General features: G+C 37.4%; 1 long non-coding RNA gene across 1 annotated transcript; it reads left to right on the top strand.

The window, feature by feature from the left end:
• The first annotated feature begins 1,355 nt into the window (after positions 1-1,355).
• Positions 1,356-19,009, top strand: LOC131418716 (uncharacterized). Its single transcript, XR_009222972.1, has 3 exons — positions 1,356-1,691; positions 4,143-4,461; positions 17,656-19,009. It is a non-coding gene; the product is annotated as an uncharacterized LOC131418716 (long non-coding RNA).
• Positions 19,010-19,629: the final 620 nt, after the last annotated feature.

Here is a 19,629-nt window from a genome sequence, read left to right as displayed (position 1 = left end):
TCCTGTATTCAGCAGTCTGCTTCAGAGGGTCCTCATGACGTTGGCTATGCCACTGTAGTCTAGGCTGGTGCATACTCCAATGTCTTGGGAAGTGGAAGACAGGATAAGTAAATGTGGGCTAAGGAAGCCACACTGTCCACTTTCACCCTAGGAGACAGACTTCAACAGCTTGAGCAATTCTGAGGCTTCTGGGTGGCTAAGTGGGTTTCAGAATTCCCACCATGCTTCTAGATCATTCATGGGGGAAGGGGATCAAACAAGAGCTTCCTGCACTGGGGAGTCCTTTTTGTAGATTGGTTGATTCCTGTTCTCTGGAAGGCTACAAAATCTTACAGGTTGCTCAAGGGTTCTGTGGGGTAGTCAAGGCCAATGTCATGGAAGAGACTTTGTTAAATCCTTTCAAACTCTGTGAAACTGTTATGTCAGAGTTCCTCAACTCTGTGAGACCTAACGACCTTTCTATTACCATTAATATTAGGTAAATCTCCTTTACTGTCTGGAAATGAAATTCACAGGTAATATGCCTTAATTAAGCAATTACAGTTAAATACATATATATACACATTATATATGTGTATATAATACATATCATATATACACATCACATATATATTTGATATATATGTGATGTGCATATATATATTCCAAACTATATATATGGGTGTATATATATAGTCCAAACTATAATATAAAGAAGTAGAAGAAAAGTAGTTTATAAAGAAATAATATGTAATATGTATTTCAATATGTAGTTGCTCTAGCATGACCACAATAGAAAACACCATGACAGAGCAAAGGCTTGCATCTGAGAGTAGAAGTTAGGTAGTTATACATACTTTGGATTTTAAAGTAAGCAAGAAGTTCAGAATACATTCCAGATGAGAAGTATAGAAAAATAAGAGAAGAGTTAAGGGCGGAGGATAGACTAAAACTAGTGTTCAGATAGGATAGACCAGACTAATTTGCATATGATAAGAGAAATAGAGAAATAATCTTAACATAAGCAGGGATAACATGTTAGGACAAATATACTTCTAAAGAGGGGAAATGGTGGATATATGAAGTATCAATCAGCACCCCAGCAGGAAATAGATGGCATGCTTGAAGGAGGAAGTGAAGACTGTTTCATGAAGGTATAGGCAGGCTTAAGGGGAACCATCAGGGAAGGCTGAGACTCTCAAGGGACTAGCACATGTTCCTGAAGGTTCAAGGGGAGGCAGCAGTTGATGGAACTCAGTGAGTCGAGGAGCTGAAGGAGAGGGTCCCCCCACCAGAGCTGTAGCTTTGGGCAGAGGAACTTGGCCACTGCCGACATACCCGCTGGGTGGGGAGGAAACCAGGATAGTGAGTACCCTAACCTCTCTCCCTCCACCCTCCACTCTCCTCACAGGGCCAGACATTGGCCAGATCCAACAGAAGCCAGGGGGCAAAGAACATTTGAAAGCTGTGTGGGATATGAGCTAATTCTTTATTTTGCAGGACTGCCTTGCATATTGCTGCATATCTAGAATCCCTGGCTCCACCTCCAACCACGCTTCCACAAATTTCCAGAACGACCTCTAGGAATAGTAGCCTGTTGAGAATCACTGCTTTACCTTATCCAACTGAAAAATGCTTTTCTTGTCTAGACCCTTCAATGACCCTTGGAACATAGATGGATGACAGTCATCTGCAGCCTGTGCCAAATATCGGTGAGTAGGTCCGATCATGGAATTACGTTAAGGTGCTCTAACTTGTCACAACAAACTGGCTATATTGGTTATCTATTCCTGCATAACCAATTACACCAAATTTTGGTAGCATAGCAGCAGTAATCATTTCTTATTTCTCACAGTTTCTGGGGGACGGGAATTCTGACAGGGCACAAAGGGGATGGTTTATCAGACTTGAAGGTTTGGGGCTGGAATCATCTGAATGCTCGTTCACTCACATGTTTGGTGGTTGATGCTGGCTATGGGCTGAGGGCCTAACTGGGGACGCTGGTGCAACAGCCATACATTCCCTCTGCATGTGGCCTGAGCTTCTGTACAACATGGTGGCTGGGTTCCAAGAGCAAGAAAGCAGAGAAGCAGGGGGAAGCTGTGTGACCTGGTCTCAGAAGTGACAGGCTATCACTTCCACCACATTCTGTTCATTCTAGTCATTAGGCCCAGCCCACATTCAAGGGCAGGGGGCAAGCAGGGGACTAGGTACACTTTTTTTTTTTTTTGTGAGGAAGATCAGCCCTGAGCTAACATCTGTGCTAATCCTCCTCTTTTTGCTGAGGAAGACCGGCTCTGAGCTAACATCTATTGCCAATCCTCCTCCTTTTTTTCCCCCAAAGCCCCAGTAGATAGTTGTATGTCATAGTTGCACATTCTAGTTGCTGTATGTGGGACGCGGCCTCAGCATGGCTGGATAAGTGGTACGTTGGTGCTCGCCCGGAATCCGAACCTGGGCCGCCAGTAGCAGCGTGCACGCACTTAACTGCTAAGCCACGGGGCCGGCCCTAGGTCCACTTTTTGAGGGAAGGCATTTCAAAGAATTTGTAGACTTATTTTGAAACTACCACAGTGACCTTCCAGAAGATCCAGCTCCTGCCATCTATAAATATTGGAAGGAGAAAGGGTATGTCAGAGACTCATTCTGTCCTTTCTTTATAATCTCCAAATGTATATGGTAGGCACCTAGGCTATCTGAATGCTTGCAAGCCAAGTAACAGCTCCCAGTCCTATGGGTAAGTCAGAAGGCAGACCTGGGTAAGCCCAGCTTAGCCTTCTCCGAAGGGACCTTAAGACAGCTGTGAAAAGAAGGGACCTGTGTTGACTCCATCCATCCAACTTTCCACTTCTTCCCAAACTTCTCATTGGAGTGTCACTGCCTGCTCTGTGCCTCTAGTCTGCTACCTTAGGTCTGCAGTGGTAGCAGCTCAGCTGTAGAGGTCATTCTCTGCAGAATCCCCCTTCTGGAGGCAGTCTTAATGTCATATGCCTTAATATATGGGCTGGTCTTTCAGGAAGACCACTGCTGAGAGAACACTGAGCCTTTGCCAAAGGGGGGTTGTGGGCATGTGTCCCTCAGCAAGCATCTTTAACCTACCCTGGTGTACCATGTGTCCCTCATAAAATTATATGATGATAAGCTTGACCTCATCACTTATTGATCCACTTATTGATCACCTACCTTGTACCAGGCACTGTCTTAGTTACCCTCACAATCATCCTGACAAATGAGGGCTATTATCCCCTTTTCACTGATGAGGAAATTGAGACCTAGGTAAAGGAAATAAACAAAACAAGAGTACTCTTCTTTCACAAAAATTGATGTAGTGTCCAGGAAAAGCCAAGACTCCTCCCAAAATGGGGCAGAGTTCTCCTCATTTAAGCCTGTGAAGCATCTGCAGCCTTTACCCCCTAGAGTGACAACTGCTTATCAGTAAGCCCTGGACATATATGAAACTCCCAGTCAGTACCACTTCTAGCCATCCACAGGAAATAGACCTTCATACACAGTAGTACAGGAAATCCAGACTAGCCATAGAATCCTTTACATTAATGGGTTAAGGAACATACTGAGGGTGCCAGCTAGTCATTAGATTCAAATGCAGCTTGGATTCAAATGCAGGTCTCTGTGTAAAAGCCACTCTTTTAACCACATCTTGTTGCTTCTCCAAGTAATGCCAAGATGAGAATGAATTGTGAAATTTGAAGTTTGAGACCTAATTATTTGGGTATCTTATATCTTGTATTATTATCTATTTTCTGTTTATCTTTTATCATGCCCGTAGGAAGATATTCAGCCCTAATAGTGATTATACAGAAAGAGAAACTAGGGAATAAGTAATATAATTACTTTAATGTTTTCAATTAAGCCTGTTTCTGGCACTATAAAATAAGCACTAAAAATACTAACATAACACAATGAGATCATTTATCCTAATTCTCAGAAGGTTAAGGACCAAATTTGTGTGAGGATTTAGGCTTTTTGGTACCTACACACTAGTCATCTGTTTTCTCTATTCTATTTGTATATAGTAATATATAAGTAGTATGTAAATATCTGTTGAATGAATAATTTTATCTGAAATTAACTCCCTGTGTTTGCAATTTATTAAGTGAGAAAAAATCAGTAGGTATATTTTTTCTTTCAAAATATATGCATAGGTAACCAAAATGGTGGCGTAGGAGACCCCAGCCTCCATCCTCTGACAAAGATCAGCAATTAAACAGCTATCCATGAATGAAAATAGCTCTGGGAGAGCCCAGGACTCCACTTAAGAAGCTTCAGCCACAGAGTGGAACAAAAAGAGCCTGAGAATAACTGCACAAAAAGAGTAGGAAGAACAGCTTCATCTTGCTGCACCATCACATCCCCAGTGCTGGCACAACTTAGTGCCAAGAGGAACTCCCTGGCTTGAAAGAGTTCTCCTTGCTGCTAATTAGTAACATAAAACATAGGAAAATATACAACACACTGGTAAAGGTAAGTATATAATCAAATTCAGAATACTCCAATACTGTAATATAGTGGTGTGTTAATCACTTAACTTTAGTATAAACGTTAAGGGACAGAAGTATTAAATATAGATATAGCCACAATAATTTGTTAATGAATACACAATATAAAAAGGTGTAAATTGTGACATCAAAAACGTAAAATGTGGGCAGGGAGAAAAAGGGTAGAGATTTTATATGCCATCAAAGTTAAGTTGTTATCAGCTTAAAATAGACTGTTATAGATATAAGATGCTTTATGTAAGCCTCAAGGTAACGACAAAACATAAATCTACAGTAGATACACATAAGATAAAGAGAAAAAAATCAGAGTGTACCACAATGGAAAATCATCATCAAATCACAAAGGAAGACAGCAAGAGAGGAAGAAAGGAACAAAAGAACTACAAAACAGCCAGAAAACAGTTAATAAGATAGCATTAGTAAATCCTTACCTATTAATAATAACTTTAAATTTAAATTAATTAAATTCTCCAACCAAAAGGCATAGCATGGCTGAATGGATTAAAAAAAAACGAAAAACAAGACTCAACTATGTGCTGCCTACAAGAGACTCATCACAGCTTTAAGGACACACGTAAGCTCAAAACAAGCAGATGGAAAAAGATATTCCATGCAAATGGAAACCAAAAGAGAGCAAGGGTATCTATGCTTATATCAGACAAAATAGACTTTAATCCAAAAACTATAACAAGAGACAAAGAAGGTCATTATATAATGATAAAAGGGTTAATTCATCAAGAGGATATAACAGTTGGAAACATATATGCATCCAACATTGGAGCACCTAAATATATTAAGCAAATACTAACAGATCTGAAAGGAGAAATACCCAACAATACAATAATAGCAGGGGACTTTAGTACCCCACTTTCAACAATGGATAGATCATCCAGACTTAAAATCAATAAGGAAACATTGAACTTGAACTATACTTTAGACCAAATGGACCTAACAGTCATATACAGAACATTCCATCCAATAGTGACATAATACACATTCTTCTCAAGTGCACATGGAGCATTCTCCAGGATAGATCATGTTAAGCCATAAATCAAGTCTTAGCAAATTTTAAAAGATTGAAATCATACAAAGTATCTTTCCCGACTACAATGATATGAAACTAGAAATCAATAACAGATGGAAAACTGGAAAATTCACAAATATGTGGAAATTAAACATACCCCTAAACAACCAATGGGTAAAAGAAGAAATAAAAAAATCTTGAAACAAATGAAAATGGAAATACGAAAAAGAAGAACAAACCAAGGCAAAGTTAGCATATGGAGAGGGAGTGACATCAGCAACATGGAGGAGTGAACTGTTCCCTTTATCTCTCCCCCTTTGAACTACAACTAAATGGACATTCATTGACCAATGGAGGAGACCCACATAGCACAACAGGATGCCTGAGAGACCCACACAGCTATTCTTCTGAAGGTGGATTGACTGGCTCTCCAGGAAGTGGTGGAGTTAGGTGAGCACTCTCTGCCCTTCCCTGGCTGCACTGTGCATGTGCAAAAATGCTTTCCAGCCTGGCATGAACACCCATAGTACTGCTGCACCCCAAAAGTGGGAATGCACCCTGGGTGACTGTAGGAAGAGGCAGTGGCAGCCTTTAGCCCACTCATGATCATTTTCCTGGCAGTGGGGGATCCCACCATGCCCCTGTTGCCCCAAAGAGTGGCCCTGGCTTGGTCCCCACAGGGAAGCCCCACCCACCAAGCACAGCGGCCGGCAGGACTGCAAGAAGAGGTGGCGGCAGATCTGTGCACTGGGATGAGAGCATTCCCAGCCCATGTGAACGTCCATAGAACTGCTGTGCCCCAGAAGTGGGAATGCACTTTGGGGAGACCAAAGGAAGAGGTGGCAGCAGCCCTTAGCCCACTTGTGATCACTTTCTTGGTGGTGGGAGAGCCATCTGTGTTGCTGTGGCCTCAAGGAGTGGCCCAGGTTCAGACCCTGCGAGTAAGTCCTGCCCACCAAGCACAGTCTACACACACCCTGAAAGCTCTCCAGGTTGTGCCCAGGTGCAAGTGCCCATAGTACCCCCACAACTTCCAGCAGATGGGGTGGGATCAGAAACTCAGCTACTGCTTCCCCCTAGTGTACGTAATTAGGTCACCAGTAGTGATCTAATACTACCACAAATGTGCCAACAAAAGATTAGTTCATCAAACACCATAAGAAACTACAGCAACAATTCAGGCCAGGAGGAAAATGACAGTTCAGAAACCAATCCTGAAGGCACAGAAATTTGCAATCTAAATGACAGAGAATTCAAAATAGCTGTCATAAAGAAACTCAACAAGTTACAAGAAAACTCAAAAAGATAGTTCAATGAGCTCAGGAATAAAATTAATGAGAAGAAGGAATACTTCACCAAAAAGACTGAAACTATAAAAAAAAAAAAACTGAAATTCTGGAGATGAAGAACACAATTAATGAAATAAAAAATAATCTAGAATCCTTAAAAATAGAGCTGATGTTATGGAGGAAAAAATTAGTGAGTTAGAGGATAGAAATATAGAAATGCTACAGGTGGAGGAGGAGAGAGAACTAAGATTTTTAAAAAATGAAGGAATTCTTCGAGAAATATCTGACTCAATTAGGAAAAGCAACATAAGGATTATAGGTATTCCAGAGGCAGAAGGGAGGGAGAAAGGAACAGAGAGCTTTTTCAAAGAAATAACTGCTGAGAACTTCCTAAGCCTGGAGAAGGAACCGGATTTACAAATACATGAAGCTAATAGACTACCTAATTACATCAATCCTAAAAGACCTTCTCTAAGGCATATAATAGTAAAACTGGCAAAACTCAATGACAAAGAAAATATGTTAAAGGCAGCAAGGCAGAAGAAAATAACCTACAAAGGAACCTCTATCAGGCTTTCAGCAGATATCTTGGCAGAAACCCTACAGGCTAGGAGATAATGGAATGATAAATTCAAAATACTGAAAGACAAAAAATTTCACCCAAGAATACTCTATCCAGCAAAACTTTCCTTCAGATATGGTGGAGAGATAAAAGCTTTCCCAGATAAACAAAAGCTGAGGGAGTTCATCGCCACTAGACCTCCCCTACAAGAAATGATTAAAGATGCCCTCACACCAGAAGCAAAAAGGCAAATGTCTGTAAAACTTTGAGCAAGGAGATAATTAGACAAAATCAGAAAATTACAGCTCTCTATCAGAACAGGGAAGCAAATACTCAATTATAACTTAAAAGATAAAGGGAAGGAAAGCATCAAAAGTAACTATAAACACTTCAGCTTAGTCTCAAGCTCACAACACAAAACAGAATAATTTGTGACAACAATAACTCAGAAGGGGAAGAGGAAAGAGATGGAACCTGCTTAGGCTAGTGGAGATAAGAGGCTATCAGAAAATGGACTATCCATCTATGAGATCTTCTATACAAACCTCATGGTAACCCCTAAACAAAAAATCAGAACAGATACACAAATCATAAATAAAGGGAAAACTGAGAAAACCAGTACAGAAAAACACCAAATGGAAATGGCAGTCAATAATAAAGGGGAAAAGAAACAAGGGAAATATCGAACAACCAGAAAAAAAGAGATAAAAGTAGCAGTATTAAGAGTCTGGCCCAGTGGCATAGTGGTTAAGTTTGCGCACTCCATTTTGGCAGCCTAGGGATCACCAGTTCAGAACCTAGGTGCGGACCAACACAGTGTTCATCAAGCCATGCTGTGGCAGTATCCCACATACAAAATAGAGGAAGATTGGCCGAGATGTTAGCTCACTGACAATCTTCCTCAAGCAAAAAGAGGAAGACTGGCAACAGATGTTACCTCAGGGCCAATCTTTCTCAAAAACAAATAGCAGTATTAATCCCTCATATATCAATAATCACTCTAAAAGTAAATGGATTTAATTCTCCAATCAAAAGACAGAGAGTAGCTGGATGGATTAAAAAGCAAGACCCAACAATATGCTGCCTCCAGGAAACACTTCTCAGCCCTAAATACAACCACAGGCTCAGAGTGAAGGGATGGAAGACAATACTCCAAGCTAATGGCAAACAAATCAGGTGTTGTCATCCTTAGAGCAGATGTCAAGTTAAAAAAGACAATGAGAGAAAAAGAGGGCCAGTATCTAATGAAAAAAGGGACATTCCACAAAGAGGACATAACACTTATGAATGTATATGCACCTAACACAGGAGCACCAAAGTACATAAACCAACTATTAGCAGACTTAAAGGGAGAAATTAACAACAACACAGTAATAGTAGGAGAATACAACACCCCACTTACATCAATGGATAGATCATCCAGACAGAAAGTCAATAAGGAAATAGTGGGTTTAAGTGAATCACTTGATCAGATGGACTTAATAGATATATAGAGAGCATTCCATCCAAAAACAGCAAAATACACATTCTTCTCAAGTGCACATGGAACATTCTCAAAGATAGACCATATGCTGGGAAACAAGGCAAGCCTCAATAAATTGAAGAAGATTGAAATCACATCAAGCATCTTTTCCGACCATAATGCTATGAAACTAGAAATCAACTACAAGAAAAAAACTGAGAAAGTGACAAATATATGGAGACTAAGCAACATGCTACTGAACAACTATTGGATCAATGGAGAAATCAAAGGAGAAATCAAAAAATATCTGGAGACAAATGGAAATGAAAATACACCATGCCAACTCATATGGGATGCAGCAAAAGCGGTCCTGAGAGGGAAATTCATAGCAATACAGGCCCACCTTAACAAACAAGAAAAATCCCAAGTAAGCAACCTAAAACTACACCTAACAGAATTAGAAAAAGAAGAACAAAGCCCAAAGTCAGCATAAGGAGGGAAATAATAAAAAATAGAACCCAAACAAATGAAATTGAAACAAAAATAAAATAGATCCTAGAAAGGATCAATGAAACATAGAACTAGTTCTTTGAGAAGATAAACAAAATTGACAAACCCTTAGCCAGACTCACTAAGAAAGAAAGAGAGAAGGATCAAATAAATAAAATTAGAAATGAAAGAGGAGAAATTACAATGGATACCACAGAATTACAAAGGATTATAAGAGAATACTATGAAAAACTATATGCCCACAAATTGGATAACATAGAAGAAATGGATAAATTCTTAGACTCATACAACCTCCCAAAACCAAATCAAGAAGAAATAGAGAATCTGAATAGAACAATCAGAAGTAAAGAGATTGAAACAGTGATCAAAACCTCCCAAAAAACAAAAGTCCAGGGCCAGATGTCTTCTCTGGAGAATTCTACCAAACATTCAAAGAAGATTTAACACCTGTCCTTCTCAAACTATTCCAAAAAATTGAAGAAGATGGAACACTTTCTAACTCATTCTATGAGGCCAACATTACCCTGATACCTAAACCAGACAAGGACAACACAAAGAAGGACAATTACAGGCCAATATCACTGATGAACATAGATGCAAAAACCCTCAACAAAATATTTGCAAACTGAATACAGCAATGCATTAAAAGGATCATACACTATGATCAAGTGAGATTTATTCCAGGGACACAGGGATAGTTCAACATCAACAAATCAATCAGTGTGATAGACCACATTAACAAAATGAGGAATAAGAATCACATGATCATCTCAATAGATGCAGAGAAAGCATTTGACAAGATCCAACATCGATTTATGATGAAAACTCTCAATAAAATGGGTATAAAAGGAAAGTACCTCAACATAATAAAGCCCATATATGACAAACCCACAGCCAACATCATACTCAATGGAGAAAAACAAAGCCATCCCTGTCAGAACAGAAACAAGAGAACGGTGCCCACTCTTGCCACTCCTATTCAACATAGTACTGGAGGTTTTGGCCAGAGCAATTAGGCAAGAAAAAGAAATAAAAGGAATCTAAACTGGAAGGAAAGAAGTGAAACTTTCGCTGTTTGCAGATGACATGATCTTATATATAGAAAACTCTAAAGAAGTCATCAGAGAATAATTGGAAATAATCAACAACTACAGCAAAGTTGCAGGGTGCAAATTCAACTTACAAAAATCAGTTGCTTTTCTATACACTAACAATGAACTAGCAGAAAGAGAAGTCAAGATTACAATCCCATTTACAATCACAACAAAAAGAATAAAATATCTAGGAATAAACTTAACCAAAGAGGTAAAAGACATAAAGTGAAATCTTATAGTGAAAACTATAAGATACTATTGAAAGAAATTGAAGAAGACATAAAGAAATGGAAATATATTCCATACTCTGGGTTGCAAGAATAAACATAGTTAAAATGTCCATACTACCTAAAGCAATCTACAGATTCAACCCAATCCCAATCAGAATCCCAATGACATTCTTCACAGAAATAGAACAGAGAATCCTAAAATTCATATGAGGTAACAAAAGACCCCGACTAGCTAATGCAATCCTGAGAAAAAAGAACAAAGCTGGAGGCATACAATCCCTGCCTTCAAAATATACTACAAAGCTATAGTAATCAAAACAGCAGGGTGCTGGCACAAAGACACGCACACAGATCAATGGAACAGAACTGAAAACCCAGAAATAAAACCACACATCTACAGACAGCTAATCTTTGACAAGGCAGACAAGAACATACAATGGAGAAAGGAAAATCTTTTCAATAAATGGTGCTGGGAAAACTGGACAGCCACATGCAAAAGAATGAAAGTAGACCATTATCTTTTGCCATACACAAAAATTAACTCAAAATGGGTTAAAGGTTTGAATGTAGGACCTGAAACCATAAAACTCCTAGAAGAAAATATAGGCAGTACACTATTTGACAATGGTCTCAGCAGCATCTTTTCAAATACCATGTCTACTTGGGCAAGGGAAACAAAAGAAAAAATAAACAAGTGGAACTACATAAGACTAAAAAGCTTCTGCAATGCAAAGGAAACCATGAACAAAATGAAAAGACAACCCACCAACTGGGAGAAAATATTTGCAAATCATATATCTGACAAGGGGTTAATTTCCAAAATATATAAAGAACTCATACAACTCAACAACAAAAAAACAAACAATTCAATCAAAATACAGGCAGAGGATATGAAAAGACATTTTTCCAAAGAAGATATACAGATAGCCAACAGGCACATGAAAAGATGTTCAAATCACTAATCATTAGGGAAATGCAAATCAAAACTACAGTGAGATATCATCTTACACCTGTCAGAATGGCTGTAATTACCAAGACAAAAATAAATAACAAAGGTTGGAGAGGATGTGGAGAAAAGGGAACCCTCAACACTGCTGGTAGCTTGGCAAATTGATGCAGCCACTATGGAAAACAGTATGGAGATTTCTCAAAAAATTAAAAATAGAAATACCGTATGACCCAGGTATCCCACTACTGGGTATTTATCCAAAGAACTTGAAATCAACAATTCAAAGAGACTTATGCACCCTTATGTTCACTGCAGCATTATTCACTATAGCCAAGATGTGGAAACAACCCAAGTGCCCATTGACTGATGAATGGATAAAGAAGATATGGTATGTATATTCAATGGAATACGACTCTGCCATTAAAAAAAGAGACAGAATCGTCCCATTTGCAAAAACATGGATGCTCCTTGAGCATATGATGTTAAGCAACATAAGCCAGACAGAGAAAGACAAATACTGTGTGATTTCACCCATACATGGAAGATAAACAAATACGTGGCTAAAGAGAACAGATTAATGGTTACCAAAGGGGAAGGGGCTGAGGGTGACTGAAGGGGGTAAAGGGACACATATGTATGGTGATGGACAAAAATTAGACTACTGGTGTGAGCATGATGAAGTCTACTCAGAAATTGACAAATAATAATGCACCCCCGAAATTACACAATGTTATAAACCATTATGATCTCAATAAAATTACTGGGAAAAAAAGTTAGCATATGGAAGGAAATAACAAAGATCAGAGCAGAAATAAATGAAAGAAAGAATAGAAAAACAATATAAAAGATCCATGACACTTAGTGTTGGTTTTTTGAAAAGATAAACAAAAGTGACAAACCTTTAGCCAGATTTACCAAGAAAAAAAGAGAATATTCAATTAATAAAATTATAAATGAAAGAAGAGACATTACAACAGATAGCACAGAAATACAAAAAGATCATAAGATACTATTATGAACAATTATATGCCAACAAATTGGACAATCTAGAAGCAATTGATATACTTCTAGAAGCATACACAAGACTAAATCATGAAGAAATAGAAAATCTGAACAGACCAATAATGTATAAGCAGATTGAATCAGTAATCAAAAGCCTCCCAACAAAGAAAATCCAAGGACCAGATGGCTTCACTGGTGAATTCTACCAAACATTTAAAGAATAATTAATGCCAGCACTTCTCCAACTTCCAAAAAATTGAAGAGGAGGGAATACTTCCACATTCATTTTACAATGCCAGCATTATCTTGATATCAAAACCAGATAAGGTCACTACAAGAAAAGAAAACTACAGGCCAATGTCTCTGATGCACGTAGATGTAAAAATTCTCAACAACACACTAGCAAACCAAATTCAACAGCATATTAAAAGGATCATACACTATGATCAAATTGGATTTATCCCTAGGATGCAAGGATAGTTCAACCCTGGATAGTACAACAAGGATAATGCACTTTTGGTGGGAATGTAAATTGGTGCAGACACTATGGAAAATGGTATGGCACTTCTTCAAAAAGTTAAAATAGAACTACCATATGATCCAGCAATCCAACTTCTGGGTGTATATCCAAAGAAAATGAAAACAGGATCTTACAGAGATACCCACAATCCCATATTCATTGCAGCATTATTCACAATAGCCAAGACATGGCAACAATGTATGCGTCCATCGATGGATGACTAGAGGAAGAAAATGTGGTATATATACACAGTAGAATATTATTCAGCCATAAAAAAGAAGGAAATCCTGCCATTTGCAACAACATAGGTGGACCTTGAGGGAATTATGTTAAGTGTTTGGCAGTGACTTTTACATACACTACCAAAAATCATGAGAGAATAAATTGACAAGTTGGACTTCATTAAAATGAAAAACTGCTCTGCAAAAGAGAGCAAAGACAAGTCACAGACAGGGAGAAAATCTTTGCCAAACACACATGTGATAAAGGGCTGTTATCCAAAATACACAAAGAACTCTTAAAAATCAACAATAAAAAAACAAAAAACACAACTTTTTAAATGCGCAAATGATCTGAACAGACATTTCATCAAAGATGATACACAGATGACAAATAAGCATATGAAAAGATGCTCATCATCATACATCACTAGGGAACTGTAAATTAAAACAACAACGAGATACCGCTACAAACCTGCTACAATGGCTAAAATCTAAAACACTGACAACACCAAATGCTAGCAAAGATGTGGAGCATCAGGAACTCTTATCATTGCTGGTGGGAATACAAAATGGTACAGTCACTTTTAAGACAGTCTGGCTGTTGCTTAGAAAACTAATCATACTCTTACCATATGATCCAGCAATCACACTCCCATATATTTACCCAAATGAGCCAAAAAACTATGTCCACACAAAAACCTGTACATGAATGTTTACACCAGCTTTATTGATAATCACCAAAAATTGGAAGCAATCAAGATGACCTTCAATAGGTAACTGAATACACATCCTGTGATACTTCCACACAATGGCATATTATTCGGTAATAGAAAAAAATGAGCTATCAAGCTAGAAAAAGACATGGATGGACCTTAAATGCAGCCAGTCTGAAAGAAGCCAGTCTGAAAAGGCTACATACTGTATAATTCCAACTATGTGACATTCTGGAAAAGGCAAAACTGTAAAGACAAGAAGATCAGTCGTTGCCAGTGGTTTGGGGGTTGGAGATGGGGATGAATAAGTAGAGCACAGGAGAATTTTTAGGGCTGGGAAACTATTCTTTTTGAAACTATAATGGTGGATGCATGACATTATGCATTTATCCAAAACCTGTAGTTTTATACTGCACAACACAAAGAGCAAATGTAAATTATGGACCTTAGTCAATAGTAATATATCAATAGTGGTTCATCAGTTACAACAAATGTACCATAATAACTCAAGATGTTAAAATAAATATTGTATAAATAATAAATATAAAGATTGTATGAGCATGTGTATGGTTACATAACATAGAGATGTAATATTTAAGACAATAATATCTTAAGGAGGGGAAAGAAACAGATCTATATTAGGACCAAGTTGATATATTTTACCAGAGTTAAGTCAATATTAACCTGAAGTGAGTGATGATAAGTTAAAAATATACATTATAATACCTAGAGCAACCATTAAAAAATCTTTTAAAAAAACTAGAAAAACTCAACAGAGTAGTTAAAATGATACACTAAGAAGTATTTGTTTGACAAAAAATAATGTGGTAATGGAGGAACAGAAGAATAAAAAAGACATGATGCACATTGAAAACAAAAAGCAAATTGGCAGTCGTAAATCTAGTATATCAGTAATTGCCTTAAGTGTGAATGAACTAAATAGTCTAAACAAAAGACAAAAATTGTCAGATTGGATTAAAAAAGAAGCAAGATCTGACTTTATGCTCTCTGCAAAAAATCATATGTGAGTTTCAGAGACATAAATAGGGTGAAAAAAGTAGGCTTCAAATTTTGCCCAAGATGCAGTAAACCCACTACAACCTATCTCATTCAGTGATTCCAACCAAAAACAAAATACAAAAAACGACTACCTAAGTACTCTTAAAAGTAAGCAAAAACAGTGTTGCAGAGGCACATAGTGATTGTGTGAGTGGAGAAAACTCAATAGAAACCCCATCTTTTGGACCAAAGCACCCATGAAAAGGTGTCCCTGTTATCCAAAGAGTGTGGAGGAAATTCCCATTTTTCTTTTTCTCTTTCATAGCTTAGCCCTGAGGACAGTACCAGTCACAGAGCTGCATGGTAGTATGGGCATCGAAAATTCTGAGAAAAACTATTTTTCAGGCCAGAAGAACTGGAAAAATAGACCTCTGAAGGACAGAGTGTGTATGAGGGGAATTCAGAATTGGAGTGAGGTGAAGAGGGAGATTCCTTGATTCTGTCTATGAGATGGCCCCAATTGAATGTCTAGAGAAGAAAATTACAATGTCTGAAAATGAAAGATACACTAGGTAGGACTGACAGAAGATTTGACATTGCAGAAGAAATGATTAATGATCTTGAAGACATAAGAATAGAAACTATCCAAAATGAAACACACTCAAAAAAAGCTAAAAAAAAGAATAGAGTCAGAGCCAGCTTGGTGGCATAGCGGTTAAGTTTGCGTGCTCCGCTTCAGAGGCCTGGGGTTCGCAGGTTCGGATCCCGGGCATGCTACACACCACTTATCAAGCCATGCTGTGGCAGGTGTCCCACATATAAAGTAGAGGAAGATGGGCATGGATGTTGGCCCAGGGCCAATCTTCCTCACCGCCCCCCCAAATAAAAGAACAAAGTAATCATAAAAACCATAAAAAGTAATCATAAAAAGAAGAGTTTAAAAGCAGCCATAGAAAACGGACGATTATGAATAAAGAAGCAAACATAAGAATGACAGCCCTCAGGAAACAATACAGACAGAAGACAGTGCAGGAACATCTTTAAAATATGGAAAGAAAACAATTGTCAGTCTAGAATTCTATGCCTAGCAAAGATATCTTTAAAAACTGAAGGCAAAATACTTTCTCAGCATACAAAAGCTGAAGGAAATCACTACCAGACCTTGTACTATAAGAAATGTTAATACAAATCCTTCATTCAGAAAGATATGATAGAGGAAAAACTGGATCTACACAAAAGAATGAAAAACACGGTAAATGGTAAATAATCAAGTAAATATAAAGTACTTTTTTCTTATTTTTAAAATCCTTAAAAGAAAATTGAACTGCTTACAGCAAAAATAGTAAAAATGTATTGTGGTTTTAATAAATGTAGAAATCAAAGGTATCATAACAACATCACAAATCTGGGAGAGGAGAAATGGAATATGCTTTATTATTCTAATATTATACATGAAATGGTATAATGTTAGTTAAAGGTAGACTGTGATAAGTTAAAGATATTTACTGTAACTCTAAACCAAATGCTTAAAACCAAAGTGCTATATACAATATATCAACAAAGGAGATAAAATAGAATCATAAAAGTACTCACTCCAAAAGAAGGCAACAGAGAGAAAAGAGGACAAAAGGAGCAGATGGAATAGAAAATATCAAGTCAGTATATTTAAACCCAGTAATATAGGTGACCACATTAAATGCACGTTCTCTAAAGATTCCAATTTTAATGAGCAGAGATCATCAGACTGGATAAAGAAGCGAGACACAACTATAGACTGCCTACATGAAACTTACTTGAGAAATATAATTTCTCCTAGCAGTGTTTTGCAGTTTTCAATAGAAAGGTCTTGCATTTCTTGTGCTAAATTTTTTCATGAGTATTTTACTTTTTTTATGCTATTATGGATAGATTTGTTTCATAATTTCATTTTGGATTGTTCATTTCTAGCATATAGAAACACAGTGAACTTTTCTATATTGATTCTTATGTCCTGAAACCTTGCTAAAGTTAATTATCCTCATTTTTTGGTAAATTCCCTAGGATTTTCTACCTAGAAGATCATGTAATTTGCAACATAAGGCAGTTTTACTTCTTCTATTTTAACCTATACACCTTTAATTTTTTTTTACTTGATTTATGGGACTGGCTAGAAATTCCAGTATAACCTCTACTAGAAGTGGTGAAAAAGGACATCTTTACCATGTTACTACTCTTATATGGAAATCAGCCAGTCTTTCACCATAAGTTTGATGTTAGCTGTAGGTTTTCCAAAGATGCTCTTCTTCATGTTGAGGGTGTTTTCCTAGTTTGTTGAGAGGTTTTTTGTTGTTTTTTTTTTTAATGAGTGGATGTTGGCTTCTATCAAATGCTTTTGTTCCATCTACTAAGATGATTATATGTTTTGTCCTTTATTCTATTAATACAATGTTTTACATTAATTTATTTTCAAATGTATAACCATCCTTGAATTCCTAGGAAAAACCTCACTTAGTCATAGTGTATAATCTAGTTTTAGTTATCTGTTGCTGTGTAACAGATTACTCTAAAATTTGACCTAAAACACTAAACATTTATCAGCTCACAGTTTCACAGTTTCTGTAGGTCATAAATTTGGGAGTGGCTTAGCTGGATGGTTCTGGATCAAGATCTCTCATGACTATTGTGAATAACGCTGCAATGAACACAGGGGTGCATGTATCTTTATGCATTGGTGTTTTCAAGTTCTTTGGATAAATACCCAGCAGTGGAATAGCTGGATCATATGGTAGTTCTATCCTTGATTTTTTGGAAGCAACCTAAGTGCCCATCAAGGGACGAATGGATAAAGAAGATGTGGTATATATACACAATGGAATACTACTCAGCCATAAGAAACGATGAAATCCAGCCATTTGTGACAACATGGATGGACATTGAGGGTATTATGCAAAGTGAAATAAGTCAGAGGGAGAAGGTCAAATACCGTATGATTTCCTTCATCAAGTAGTAGATAACAACAATAAACAAACACACAGAGACAGAGATTGGATTGGTGGTTACCAGAGGGGAAGCGGGGAGGGAGGAGGGTGAAAGGGATAATTCGGCACAGGTGTGTGGTGATGGGTTGTAATTAGTATTTGGGTGGTGAACATGATGTAATCTATGCAGAAATAGAAGTATAATGATGTACACCTGAAATTTATACAATGTTATAAACCAATGTTACTGCAATAAACAAAAAATTAAAAAAAAAGATCTCTCATGAGATTGCAGTTAAGAAGTCAACCAGGGCAATGACATCAGTGAAAACGGCAGAGTAGGCAGCTCCAAGTGCCTGTCCCTCTAGAAAAACACTGAAAAAATGAGCAAAAACTGTCAGAATCAACTTTGTTGGAACTCTGAGTCAAAGGTATACAGCAACCACCATTCCTCTTTATATGTTGTTGGACTTGATTTGCTAGTATTTTATTAAGGATTTTTGCATCTATGTTCACAAGGGATATTTGTCTGTAGTCTTTTCTTGTGATGTCTTTGTCTAGTGTTGGTGTCAGGGTAATAGTGGCCTCATAAAATGGGTTGGAAATTGTTCTTTCCTCTTCTTTTTTTTATAGAATTTGTGTAGGACTGTATTATCCCACTCATTTTCATTAAATGTTTGATGGAATTCACCAGTGAAGCCCGCTGGGTCTGGGCTTTTCTTTGTGTGAAGATTTAAAATTACTAATTCAATGTCTTTGCTTGATATTAACCTATTTAGATTTTACATTACTTTGTGAGTCAGTTTTGGTAATTTTTTGCTAGGAATTTGTTTCATCTAACTTGCCTAGTTTGTTCGCATGAAGCTGTGAATAATATTCCCTTTTAATCGTTTCGATTTCTGTAGAGCATGTAGTGATGTATCCTCTTTCATTCTGATTTTGGAGTTTATGTCTTCACTCTTTTTTTCTTTGTCAGTTTAGCTAACCATTTATCAATTTTGTTGATTTTTCAAAGAACCAACTTTATACATTTCATTGATTGCTCTATTTTTTTGTTTTCTATTTCATTGATTTTTGCTCTGATCTTTACTATTTTCTTCCTTCCGTTTACTGTGGGTTTGATTTGCCCTTCTTTTTCTAGGTTCTTGAAGTGGAAGTGTATGTAACTGATTTGAGACCTTTCTTCTTGTCTAATGTGAACATCTACTGCCAAAGCTTTCCCCTGAGCTCTAGCTCAGATGCGCGCCATAAATTTTGACATGTTGCATTTTAATTTTAATTCAGTTTCAAGATATTTCCTAATTTTCCACGTGATTTCTTCTTTGATCCATGGGTTATTTAGAAGTGTAGTATTTAATATCCAAACATTTGGAGATTTCCAAGATTTCTTTCTGTTGTTTGTTTCTACACCACGATGGTTGGCACAAGTAATTTTACTATGATAACTAATACAAAATAATGAAAGTAAATTAAATCAGTGCTTCCCGAACTTTAATGTGCACATGAATCATCTGAGTGTCTTGCTGAAAATGGAGATTTTGATTCAGTGAAGGCTGGGGTGGGGCTGAGAGTCTGCATTTCTCACACACTCCCTGTGGCTG

The sequence above is a fragment of the Diceros bicornis genome, chromosome 19 (genome assembly GCF_020826845.1).
Source record: "Diceros bicornis minor isolate mBicDic1 chromosome 19, mDicBic1.mat.cur, whole genome shotgun sequence".
Classification (NCBI taxonomy): domain Eukaryota; kingdom Metazoa; phylum Chordata; class Mammalia; order Perissodactyla; family Rhinocerotidae; genus Diceros; species Diceros bicornis.
Note: the sequence above shows the minus strand (reverse complement) of the source record. Positions and strands in the feature narration are given on the sequence as shown.